Consider the following 12,515-nt stretch of genomic DNA (forward strand, 5'->3'; position numbering starts at 1 on the left):
TTGCGCATCGACTGGAACTGTTTTGTTCCTGGAGTAGCAGAGGTTGCTTTTGAAGCGACTCCGATTGAGCGCGCCTTCGTTCTGAGAAGCGTTATAGACTTACAAATAATGCCGAATTATTGAACACCTGATAGGTGCAAATTTTTGTGCCTCCTTATTATTACACGCGGCGCTAGGTATGTGCCAGTATCGAGAATTATATGCTCCAGTGCGGAAAGATATGGACTCTATTATATCGGGATGCACACCAACCGAAGAAGATTAAGGCGCAGATTCCATCGATCGGGATGACCACGGTGGCGGCAACTGTAGCGGCAATTTCAACAGGTCGTTTGACCCCACGATGATTCCACCAAAAAAAGGATGACTGGCTGGGAAGCAGCTTGTGGAGTTCTACCCACGCTCGGCTCGGTGCGAACGACCTTCCCTTTGGTTCCCCACAAGAAGCGACCGACGATGGACAGACGACGGGGAGAAAGGAACGGTCTGACAGGAGCCGGCTCGAATCGGAGAGAGCCAGCCGCAGTGGCGGCCCGCGGCGCCAGCACGCCTCACCTGTGTTCGATAGACACGTGCCACTTGCAGTTAGGTTGCACATCAGTGCGAAAAAACAGCAGACTTGCGTTTCCTCCTCACCAGTTCCCACGCGCGGTCTCTGCAACGAGTGTTTCAGCTTGCTGTGCTGTGCCGGTCTGTGCCTCGTGTTGAAGTGGCCACCGCCTGGTGAAGGGGCGGAGTCTTAGGGTATTTAACCAGCACCCTAAGTGAGAACGAACGCTCTGGGCCTTGGCGACAAGGCTCATCCAGTCGGTCGACGCTATGCACTTTTAATTATTGACCGCTTGCTTTTTTGTACAATATGTAAGTTTCTTCAAAGTGTCAGTAACCCTGTTTGTGTTCTCGTTCCCAAATGATAACTTCCATCCATTCTCGTCCATTCTCCGGCCCAGCCACGCTACCCTGCATCACAACTGGTCATGCTACCCGAGCCATAACAACTTGTGGCAGCGGTGGGATGCAGCCACTCGGCCCGTAACAACCAGCAATAACAGCGCAGGAAGGCAGTTCGCACCACACGCTCAATAAACGTATTCGCACCCTCTGTTTGTCGAACGTAATGGAGCACAGGGAGTTTCCACGCTGTTTGGCTTGTTATGTATCAATAGAGACCTTTAGTTGAGCGGGCTTGGGTTGCGCTCCGCTGGGAGCCTTCAGCGGAGCGCCAGCGGGGCGTTGAACGAGGAAAGAGCAGGGTTGCCAGATGGCTCCGACCTCAGGTAGCCAAATTGGCCTCCGTAGTAGCCCAAACGTAGCCAACAGCGAAATTCTTGCGTAGCCCAAAAGTAGCCAAAAAAATTTGCTTTTTTGACGACATTTCTTAAGCATATTGAATTAATTTTCGGCAAGAATATTTACATATTAGATTTCTTTCCCGCAGATGATGTCTGAGGGGGTGCGCACGGCGTGTTCTTTCCGTTGTTACGTTTCGCATCCGTCATGCGCGCCAACGAGTGCGGCTAACAGGTGCGCTAACCAGGTCCTAAAGATGGGGCCGCAGTTCCACTTTGCAGGCGCGGCAGTAGGCCATATCACCTGAGGCGGGTGACGCCAGCCAGTCTGCACGCGGAAAAGAACGGCGGCGCTATATCTAGTTTAGGAATATTTCACCTTTTAAATGTTCGCGCGCAGATTAGACACGTCGACAGTGAAAATACCTTACTGTATACATACGCAGCCTCACTTTCAATTGCATGCTTTAAGAGGAAGGTTCTCACTGAGAGCGTCACCTCATAGCATCGAGCATGCGCCTTCTGGAAGCTACTTTCTACGATATGCATGAGCTCAGAATAAATCAAGGATATATGCCATTAGATGATATTCTATGTCGATTTTATCTTCAGTCTAACAGCACGTTCACAATAATGAGAAAAACATATTACCCTTGAATTCCGGCTCCTTTTTCCATTTCTTTTTGTAGTTCCGGATGTACATCGCCCACTTGCCCATTCTGAAAGTTCTCGTAGCGACGGATCTAATGCCTTGTCGTGCCACTAACTTCCGCCGCCTTCGTTAGTTACAGTGGGTTCCGCGCCGCGCCGAAGGATGGCTCCACGGCTCCGCATGAGTGCACGCAGCTTACGCAACGGACACGGCGCTCTCGCGTCGCTTGCAATGAATCTCGAGGGCTGCACGTGTGCCGCTTGAGGCTGCAGAAAAAGCGTAGGCTCTTGCGAGTGGCGCGCTTGCCGTGTCCAGCACGAGAATAGGGAGAAACAGAAGAAGACCTTATTAATGCGTAAGCATTACTTGCCTCATGCGCGAATCTTGAGCAGAATGTGTCCGCAGAACCAGAATGAACAATACAAGAAAAGAACATGCCTGGCGGTGGGTTTCCAAACAGCCACCTACCGCAGCCGAAGCGGACGCCCAAACCACTGGGCCACGTCTATGGTTAACGGTTAACACGTGAGGATCACGAAACCAGGCAACAGAAGCGAAATAGTAGCATTTAATGCTTACGCATTCGCACCACGTAGGGAGCGCCGCGGTGGCTCAGTGGTTATGGTGCTCGCCTGCTGACCCGAAAGACGCGGGTTCGAGCCCGATCGCGGCGATTGAATTTCTTTGGAGGAGAAATTCTAGAGGCCCGTGTACTGTGCGATGTCAGTGCACGTTAAGAACCCCAGGTGGTCGAAATTTCCGGAGCCCTCCACTACGGCGTCTCTCATAGCCTTAGTCGCTTTGGGACGTTAAACCCCATAAACAAAACAAAAAACCACGTAGGGAGACTTAAGTTCTCTTAATTTTTTCTCTCTATTCTGGTACCATGGTTGTCATGGCCACCCGAGGTGCACTGTCAATGAGAGAACGCTCACATGTGCAGACGGCAACAGTCTATATTCAATGGCGCGCGCGCGCGCGCGGGGGTGGCGTGGATTAACTGGAATCTATAGGCCGTGAAGTGTTTCCGCGGGGGCAACTTTCACGTAGTGTCAACTCTTTATAAAAGAAATCGAAAGGCCATGATCCTTGACCACCTGAAATACAAGTTTTCTCGAACAGAGCGTTTACAAATTGTCATTTTGTAGCAGACGCGCTCAATTTCTTTAACCTTCTATAACGTGCATTTTGATTCCAGCATGCCTTTTATTTCTGTCACTGTATAATTATAACAGAGCTCATTATAACTACTTTAACTTTTTTTTTCACCCATGAAAAAGATGTAGCCCAAAAGTAGCCACATAGCCAAAACGAAATTTCTGACGCCAACTCGGACAACAAGTAGCCCAATTTGGCTATTAATAGCCCAATCGGGCAACCCTGGGAAAGAGTTTTAGCCGAGCGATTCCTCGCACCCTCAAGCGGCGCGCTCTGCTGCTTCACCTAGCGGTCAAAACTCCAGTTAGCGTAAAGTGAATGTGACTCGCGCTTACTTTTATTTTGCTATAAATGCCAAATAAATGTCATCCTCTTCTGTGTTTTGTATATCTTTTTAATATTGGCGTTTTGGATGCCATAGCGAGACCTTTGTGTTAGAAAAAAATGCTTGCGACTACGGCGCTACGATAATGAAGCTAAGTTGAAACCACCAGGATGCCACCAAGCAAGCTTTTTTTTGCGCGTTTCCGAGTTGCCCCAGCCTCAGTGCAGTGAACTAGTATCATCAGCGATCTTCTAGAGCACTATACCTCAGCTTACGTCTGCTTTCACTATGCCGAGAAGCATACTGCAGTACCCACTACTCCTGTCGCAACTCAAATGGTCCGACATCGAAGATATGCTGTGCCTGGAGGTTTTTGATGCGACACGCCGTGAGCCGCTTTCCGTGCGCGGACTTCTTAACATTGATGCGATGGACAGTGGGGTGTTTCGGACATACTTCGCTTCGAAAAAGATGATGTGTGCGCCGTCTACGGACGGCCTTACGCATACCGGAACACGTGGTGACTCCGCAGAAGGTGTCAGTCCCAGGCGACGAGGCTCTTCGTATAACGCTTCGCCGGTTGGCTTATTCGAACCGGCTGTGCGATCTTGAGGAGCTGTTCGGGCGTCACAGCTCGACCATGTCCTCCTTGACTAATGAAGGCCTTCGGCACATCGATGAAAGCTTCTTCCACTTGCTGGACGACGTGAATAATCACAGCTAGCTCAACCTCGACACGCTGGAGAAATTCTTGCAGGTAACCCGCAAATACAGTATAATTAAGAAGTATAATTAGGATCAGAGTTCCTTGTGTGCAAGTTCCGAACACACTTGTTCAGAACTTGTTCAGAAAGCGTCCTTTCAGGCCATTCACGCCAAAGGTGCCCCGTTGACAAACTGCTAGGCTTTCATCGACGGCATGGCATGGGCAACATGCCGACCATCAAGAAAACAAAAACTGTACTTCAGTGACCACAATCGACTTCATGCTCTGAAGTACCAAGCTATAATGTGCCCCAATGGAATAATTTGTCATTGGATGGGTCATATCTCGGCAGTAAACATGATGCTGGTAAGTAAACAACCGATTTCAGCAAAAAGAAGTAAGCCCAACTTGCCTAAAAAAGCGCAGTTGGGTCATAATATGCAATTTATTTTTATTTTTTCAGGCAACTTTGGGACAAGCAAAGTTTACTTAAAACTGCAAAGGCTTGTACAGGGGCATACCTACTGCATTTATGGAGACCCTGGGTATCCACTGCGACCCCTTCTGCTCAAGCCCTATGGTGGTGCGGCCCTGACTCCGGAACAGTGTCAATTTAACAAGTCTATGAGTAGTGTGAGGAAGGCCGTGGAGTGGGGATTTGGCAAAATTTCTGGCCTGTTTGCCTTTGTAGACTACAAAAAAAAAAACCAAAAGATGTACCTCCACAACCTGCCGCGAATTTACAAAGCAAGTGCACTTCTTGCTAACTGTCACACTTGCTTGTATAGTGCCCAGGTATCGCACTATTTTGGCCTTCAGCAACCAGATCTTGAGGCCTACTTGACCCCTCTGTAGTTCCAGCAAATAATAACAATTGTGGTTATTGAGAAAGGAAATGGCACAGTATCTGTCACATACACCATTGGCCACCTCAACCGCGGCGTAAGGAAAGGAAGGTGGGGTTGGGGGTTTGGAGAAAGATGTTTGTTTGGTTTGGTTTAACGTCCCAAAGCAACTAACGCTATGAGGGACGCCGTAGTGAAGGGCTCCGGAAATTTCGACCACCTGAAGTTCTTTAACGTGCACTGACATCGCACAGCACACGGGCCTCTAGAATTTCGCCTTCATCGAAATTCAGCCGCCGCGGCCGGGATCGAACCCGCGTCTTTTGGGTCAGCAGCCGAGCGCCGTAACCACTGAGCCACCGCGGCGGGGTGGGTTGGAGAAAGAGGTGCCGTAGTGAAGGTCTCCGGGATAATTTTGAAATGGTAGGCGAATATATTTTCTTAGGAGAAGTAATAACGGCAGATCCCAACCACGAAACAGAAATAATTAGAAGAATAAGATTGCGATGGAGTGCATATGGCAAATACTCGCAAATCATGACCAGTAGCTTATCAGTATCGCTCAAGAGGAAAGTATATAAGAGTTGCATCTTACCGGTACTAACCTATGGTGCTGAAACGTGGAGGGTAACGAAAAGGGTTTTACTTAAGTTGAGGACAGCGCAGAGAGCTTGGAACGGAAAATGGTAGGTGTAACGTTAAGGGATAGGAAGCGTGCAGAGTTGGTCACAGAAATAACTCAAGTTAATGACATACTAGTCGAGATCAAGAAGAAAGGGGCATGGACAGGAAACGTAATGCGAAGACAGGACAACCAATGGTCACTGAGAGTAACAAAATTGATTCCAAGGGAAAGAAAGTGTAGCAGGGGGCGGCAGAAAATTAGGTGGGCGGATGAGGTTAAGAAGTTTGCAGAGGTGAAGTGGATGTAGCTAGCACAGCACTGTGTTAATTGGAGGAATATGTGCGAGGCATTCGCCCTGCAGTGGGTGTAGCCAGGCTGATGATGATGATGTCGCACGGCACACCCACATAGTTTCCAAAATGGGGTCTTTATTCAAGATCGTATCCTAAGATACGGTCTAAAAACAACACATTTAAAGCAGCAGTCACATCGTATGGTTTCCAGTACAAAAAATTGCTTGACTTCACGCATTCGTTGTTCTCTGAAGGCTCCGGAGCAGCTTTTTATGCTCCTTCATAGCGGGAAACTTCGTGCTGGTGTCTGTTTTCTTCCAGATCTAGCTTCCGCCTCTCTAGAGTGAGGTGCCGTGCCTTACTGTCTGCTTTTGCCTTTACAGTTTTGATATTTTAAATCTTCCTCTGGTGTATCTCATGCTCGTGCTTTTCACGCATGGTCAGCAGCTGGAGGCCGATGTTTTGTAGTCCTCTGATTCCTGGAAAGGGAGGGCAAGTTCGATATTTATTTCAAGTGAGCGAGTCCACTAGAGGTAAACAGCTAGAGTTGCTGGTTGGTTTATGGGGGAAACCATAGTGAAGGGCTTTGTATAATTTCGACTACCTGAGGTTCCTTAAAGTGCCCTGACATCCCACTGTACATGGGTGTCTAGAATTTCGCCTGCATCGAAATTCGATCGCCACGCCTGGAATTGAGCTCTCATCTGTATGGTTAGCAGCCAGCACCATAACCACTTAGCCACTGCGGCGGCTAGCTGGAATTGCGTTGTTCCACCAAACACAATGAGTTTGCAGTCCACAACCACAGCTGGTTGGTTTTTATGAAATTGGTATTATAATGTGAACTTGTTTTATAGAAATGGAGAAAAAGATTCTGCAGCGAGAACAGTAAAATATTTAGATATCTTATGTTTGTGCTTGTGTCGCGCTCTTCATGACTTTAGTCAGCTGCTGTAAAAACTGCTAATTAGGTATTGTTATCATCATCAGGTTCCCAATGTACTGTTATTGCCTTTTTCATTTCTATCTATGTGTGATGAGATGTGACTTTTTAACCACCCGTTTCTATTTATTGTTTGCCAATATGTCTAAGCCACGGAAAACTGCTTAGTCAAATTTGTCATCTTTATTGCGATATGTCACCTTTAGCCCCAGCCTCTTCTTAGAGTGTGTCTGAGAAAAGTAGAAAGAAAGAAAAAAAAAACAGTTTCACTTCCAATGTCTCTTGCGTGCAATGCGAAAACTGTAATGACGCCATCTTTAAAGTTTGTGTTTATAGTTATTTTGTGCATGCGATTCTGTCTTGCACAGTCAAGAAGAAAAGTCTCTGGATGTGTGAGTGAATTGTACGGTCCTCCCTTATTATCCACCAGGATAATAAGGGAGGAACGAGTTTGTCTTCCCTTGTGCAAGGGAAGACAAACTCGTGCCAGTAATCTGTGGTAATAGGATGATTGCAGCTGTTAAAAAATGTGCCAGCTATGTGTATAAATTTCCTTTCGAGCCATTCAGGGATGTTTGTCATTGACTATGCATACAGTGGAAAAACATTCCTTGAAATCTTGCCTGTAGTCGTGACAGGAAGAGGTATTTGCCTAGCTGCAGACTGGCGCTGGTCTTGGCCATTCACAGTCGTCGACTGCTGGTATGATTGCCCTGCAAGGACTTGGGGCACCTGTTGATGGCTGTTTGTTCAGGGTCGAGCTTCTTGTTCTTCCGTCTGGGGCTCCTTGGCCTCTCCATCAGCAGCAGGTCTCTGTGTGGAGGGTCTGTGTCGTACATGCCAAAGAGGGCCTGAACAGCAAGGGTTTCAGACTCTAATGCATGAGAAAAAGGGGGGGGGGGGGAGAGAAAGTGATAGCAGTCAGCCTAATAGCCTCTTTTCGTGCAGCTGGATCCACATGAAAATATACACATACATCCGCCTATTCATTTTTACTTTAGCATTCTCTTATCCCTGTCCACTGTTATATTGCACTTGATGTTGAGTGCTGCACTGTCATTGTTATAATCCAAACTTTGTTCTCCTCATGAAATTGTCACTGCTCTTGTTCATGCATATAGTATTTGGCATCTGTATTCTCAGTTACACCAAAGCAATGAGTCTCTTATTGTACTGTAATCAATTTGACTGTATATTGAGTGTTTGTGTACTTTCTACATTAAAAGACCATTGTTGTTGCCTGCGACACTTGGCACAAACGTCAAAACTTACCATTCACTGCTCCTGTCACGCAACTCCAGGAGGCTGCCGCTGCAGTAACCTGCCGCCTCCTGCGCCTTCTTGGTGGTGCCTGTCTGTGTTCATCGTGTACCTCTTCATGCAGGTAGTGTAGCTGCTGGCCGCTGCCTGTCCCTTTCTGTTACACTGCCTCACTTCGCAAAATTATTCGGGGCTCATAGTTTTTAGCGCAGGCATAATCTGACAGATCCTGCTGGAGCTGTTGATTTCTCTGTGCATTCCTCTTCCATGGCCAACCTAAATATGCCAAAACATACACATCATATTAATAAGTGCACCAGAGTGTCCTTTCAGCAGTATAAGCAAACACTTCACAATTTGTTTGAAGCGCTTTCTTACACACACTATTTTCTAACTGCAGGCGGGCGGCAAAGACACGCCGATAAGTATTACACACTCAAATACTGCGAGATCTACTGTCTGTTTGCACAATAAACACAGAGGGCCTGGTGCTGTGGAAATGTGTAAAACAGAGCACCAAATGAGAAAGCCAGCTATGATAGATGCATGACAAATGTGCACAGTATCAAAAAATATTTTTCTTAAGAATCGAGGCTCCTCTGCATTGATAGATTTTCCAGTCTTTCAAGCCAGTCAAGCAGATGACTGTGATGGTCTGTGGATTTGTGTATCAGTACTCAGCATTTCCTCCTCCAGAATAACTTTTCTTTCTTCAAGGGCCAGCCACTTATCATCGTAGTCTAACCGTTGCCTAGCTAGAGCCAGTTCTGTTCTTATTTGAAATTCATATTTTTCCTGGCAGGCCACGAGCTCTAGGCGCATTTCCTGCAGCCCTCGAATTTCTGTTTAGAGAAAAAAGTTTAAGCAACGTTACTCATGTGTGAGTGCCAGTCATGTACACAACCCATACCGAAGTTTAGAACTATGAGTAATACATATACAACACACACTGAAAAGGCTGCCTCATGAAAAAGTGCTCAAAAGTTCTCTACAGCTCGTGGTTCTAATGAATTAACATATTAAAGTCATTTGGGCCTCATACATTAAGAGAGTGCAATTGCTTTCCCAAACCAAGAGTAGCCATCCAAGATCACCCCTTGCCTGCTCCGTTATCCTCCAATGTTATTTTATTTCAGTATGAATTACCACTGTAATGCTGTTCAGCCCTGAAGGCAATGCAAGGAAATAAATAAATAACTGTTCTGTCTTCTCCAGCCAGACCTGCTCCTGTTCTCACAGTAGAACTGGTCCGAAATAGAGGATTTGCTATGCCTCGAATTGTTCAGGCAGAACCGCCGCGATCCGATTTCTGCACACGGATGTGTGAATATTGACGCCACAGACACTGGAGTCTTTCATACTGTGTTCCGATTTGAAATAGACTACATCCGCAGGCTGCAGGAGGCGTTGCTTATTCCCAATGTGCTGACTACACCGCAAATTGTAACAGTGCTCAGGGATGAGGCCCTGTGCATAAACGTACGGCGCCTTGCATATCCTAACCGACAGCGTGATCTCGAAAGTGTATTTTGGAGCGACAGCTCAATGATATCGTCCGGGACAAATGCCATTCTGAAACATCTGGAAGAGTTTTTCCATTTCTGGATGATATCAATAACCACACGTAGCTGCATGTTGACACACTAAACCGGTCCTCCCACGCAAGAAGGAAAACTTGGCAAAATTCAGATGAAAATTTCTTACACAATTGCTCATTTGTTTTCGGGCTGTTCACGGCAAGGGAGCCTCCATTTGATGTTAATCTTGAATGGCTCGAGCTTCTGCTCAGGTGTGGTTTCTGTCACCAAACTGAGTGCATTACGTAGGCATGTGAGAAACTGAAGACTTGCATCTAAATTTTGGGACAGTTTTCAATTAGAAGCTCTTGTCATTACCCCTTAGTTCTGTGAAAATGTTTACAGTATTAAGAGCACATCCTTTTTTCAAGGACAGTAAAAAAGGAAGTTGACAAATTCTGCTTCCTATTTCTTGTTTTTGTAGCATGTTTTTAGAAATGCTCCGCTTTTATTTACAGTCCACGTTTGCTAGAGATGACGATAGTTTTTTCATCCAAAAACAAGGTGTTTGTATTGGATCCAGCCTCGCTCCCATTCTCAGCGATCTGCTCTTAGCTTCGTGAGATAGACAACTTCAAGCCAAGCTTGACGGCACTGTTGTTAAGGTTATGCGTCATGTAGATGACTTTTTAGTATTTTATCTCAAAGGTGACGCCCATCAAACTGTTGCTCAGATTTTTTACGTGTTCAGTACTGAACTTAACAACCTACAATTGACCACTGAGCTACCTACTAACAACAAACTAAGGTTTTTAGATCTGGAACTTGTGATATCGTGTGACCATGTCTGTTGGATGTACTCTCCGCGATCCCAGAAGAACCTGCTCCCCTTCCGGTCGGCCCACTCTAAGATAGTTAAGCGCGGGATAGCGAAAACATGCATAAAAGCCGCTCTGTTTTTTATGTGCTCTGTTTTATGTGCTCTGTTTTATGTGCGCATAAAACCCAAGCCAGCTTTGACGCGCAGGTTACTAGGCTTACCGCTGCAGGCTACCCGACGAAGGTCTCATCTAGCATAGCAGAGTCGATATTAAAAAAATGGAGAATTCAGAAGGAGACGCGCAAACTGGACAATAAGAACATAACATGTATTCCGTATGCTCATCAAGTATCGCACAACCTGAAAAAGATTGTGAACAAAGCCGGCGTGAAGCTCCTTTCCTCTGCCAGGAACAAGTTGGGAGGCCTGTGCAAGAGTGTGAATCAGGAAAGTGGAAAGAAGGCTTGTCAGAAGAAACACAGAAACAAATTTGTCAACTGTTGCTGTGGTGTGAATTACAAGGTCCCACTGTCATGCGGCCGATTTTACATCGGGGAGACCGGACGGTGCGTCAACGATCGGCTACGCGAACACGCCAAAGACATTGAAAACAAGTCACGCCGAAATAACATGGTCATTCATTTCGCAGATTGCGACGAATGTGAGGCGTTTTTAGACCAAACCACTATCATCGCCAAGTATAGAGATCAGACCTCACGCCTGATATCGGAGGCCTTTCACATCCACGCATTAGGCAACTCATGTGTAAGCCAACCATCGGTGGCTCTATTCCCACAGCAGATCGCGTTTCTTAATCATTGATGATATCCCGAATGTATGCCATGTCATGTTTGCACCGCAGTTTTCCCTTCTATGCTTTATATTGCCCCCCTCTTTCGCAATAAACCATTTGGTTGTTAGTTCAGCGCATGTGTCTGTCTCATTTTCTTCCGTCCCGTCCGTCAGCGCTGTTTTGCCGTACCATTCGCCTGAAGACATTTAACTCCTATTTGGACAGCGAAAGGAAATCTTGACAATTTCGCCGAAAATAACGCTGGCATGAGGTCAGGCTATTACATTACTATTGCTGAAACACAAAATAAATTAGCAACCAAAAGCATATCGTTGGGATTTGGTATTTTTGGCATTTGTGGCAAATATGCCCCATTTTTTTTTACCTTGCAACATTTCTCTCGAACAAACAAAACCAATGTTAATTTAATACAAAGAGTTCCGTTCTTGCTCGAAGGAGAAAAATGCAACTTTAGTATTTCCAAGTGATGTTTACTCAAGTTTGTGCAGTATAAATGGTGAACAAAAACATCGAGGAGTGCATAATACAGGGTAAAATGGCAAGCAGCAAGGAGGAGGAGGAGGAAGTAGAAGAGGAAAGGCAGGGAGGTTAACCGAAAGAATAATCGGTTTGCTACCCTACACGGGGGAAAGGGGGTGAGGGGATAAAAAAATGAAAGGGAAAGGGGAGTAACAGAAAATTGAAGTCACTCTAAAAAGTCAGTGTTCGTTGAAGTCACAGCCATTCGTGCAGGCCAGAAGCTCGCAAGAAGCGGAGCAGTGCCTTAGAGGCCTTCACCACCGACGATCGCCGCGGCCAGTGGCCGAGAATCTTCATTTCCGTCAGTGGGCGGGAATCTGGGCGTTCCAGCGCACGGCTGAAGGATTGCCTTTCGGCGCTGTAGGCAGGGCAGTCACAAAGAATGTGGGTTATAGTTTCATCATACCCGCAGATGGCACATGCAGGGTTATCAGCCATACCGATTAACAATGAGTAATGACTAGTGAAAGCTACACCAAGCCAAAGGCGACACAGCAAAGTTTTTTCACGTCGTGGTAGGCCTGATGGAAGCCGAAGCTTCCATCAAGCTTCGGAGCATCCAGCAAGGCTTACCGTTGGTAACTGCATGTCGATCCACTTTGGTACTTGAATGAATGAATGAATGAATGTTTATTTTCGACAGAAATACAAAAAAAGTCTGTCGAGTGTGCAAATACTAATTAGTCGGTAGGTTAAACCTCTGCTATTCTAGGTAATTTGTTGGGTTAATACATTTCTCTCAGTGCAAC

General features: G+C 46.3%; 1 pseudogene; it reads left to right on the forward strand.

Annotated features, from left to right (window-relative positions):
* The first annotated feature begins 3,712 nt into the window (after nt 1–3,712).
* LOC149357750 (uncharacterized) lies at nt 3,713–4,220 on the forward strand (annotated as a pseudogene).
* Nucleotides 4,221–12,515: the final 8,295 nt, after the last annotated feature.

The sequence above is a fragment of the Amblyomma mixtum genome, chromosome 3, assembly GCF_055824585.1.
Source record: "Amblyomma mixtum isolate Tamu chromosome 3, ASM5582458v1, whole genome shotgun sequence".
In the NCBI taxonomy this organism is placed as follows: Eukaryota; Metazoa; Arthropoda; class Arachnida; order Ixodida; family Ixodidae; genus Amblyomma; species Amblyomma mixtum.